Genomic DNA, 935 nt, shown 5'->3' on the forward strand with positions numbered 1-935 from the left:
CGCCCAATGCCTACGAAATTTCTCCGTGGCTATAGGATATAGTGACAAAATGTTTTTCGTTGTTGTAAATATTTGATTTTTACCTACGGAAATTTCACTGTTGGTATATGGTTAAGCCATAATTTTTAAAGTTATACCTACAATTTTGATTATGTTGCTATACATTTAAGTGACAGCTTCTTTCTGTTGGTATAGGTTTTAACGTAACAAATTTGCTATAAATATTATTCTTTTGTTATCTATAAAAATTATATAATAATTTACAATTTTATTTTATAAAGTTAACCAAATATAAATACACAATAAAATATATATAAAGAGTCAAAATAAAATAAAAGGTGTTCATCGTATATATTAAAAATTTACATAAAAGTCTTACAACGATAAACCAATAGTTAAACAATGTTCACCATAGTGCAGTGTAGAATATTTTTACTTAGTAGTGGAAAATATTATCTTACTAACATTTAAAATTGACATATTAAAGCATACATAACAATCTCAAAAAACATTAAGAAATTGAGTCCACTAAATTGCCAAGATTCCACCTTCAACAACAAAATAGCATTAAATCTTCACCTACAATCAATAAAATAACAAATGAATAAATACACGATTCAATATAAAAAATATTACTAATAAAACAAAGAAAATATTAATGATTTTAATCAAAATTAACTAATACTATCTAATTACCATTTTCATTATTTTCACTGTTGTTTGGACTAAGTGAATTCAAATGGTTTTGAGCACTACATTCACCTGCTGGGGGCATATCTATTTGTTCTACAATCTTCCTAATCTGGGGTTCAAAACTCATGTCCAACATCCTAGTTGCCTCATCTAAGACCAGATACCTATTCTTCTGCAGTGAAACTAGCTCTTTCCAGCAAATCTACTAGTCTTCCTGGAGTTGAAACAAGAATGTCCACCCC

General features: G+C 27.8%; 1 long non-coding RNA gene across 1 annotated transcript; it reads right to left on the bottom strand.

Annotated features, from left to right (window-relative positions):
* Positions 1-327: 327 nt before the first annotated feature.
* LOC140918982 (uncharacterized) lies at positions 328-876 on the bottom strand. The gene is made up of 2 exons (XR_012161485.1): positions 697-876; positions 328-579 (listed from the first exon to the last, which is right to left on the bottom strand). It is a non-coding gene; the product is annotated as an uncharacterized lncRNA (long non-coding RNA).
* Positions 877-935: the final 59 nt, after the last annotated feature.

Source organism: Cicer arietinum, chromosome 8 (assembly GCF_000331145.2).
Source record: "Cicer arietinum cultivar CDC Frontier isolate Library 1 chromosome 8, Cicar.CDCFrontier_v2.0, whole genome shotgun sequence".
In the NCBI taxonomy this organism is placed as follows: Eukaryota; Viridiplantae; Streptophyta; class Magnoliopsida; order Fabales; family Fabaceae; genus Cicer; species Cicer arietinum.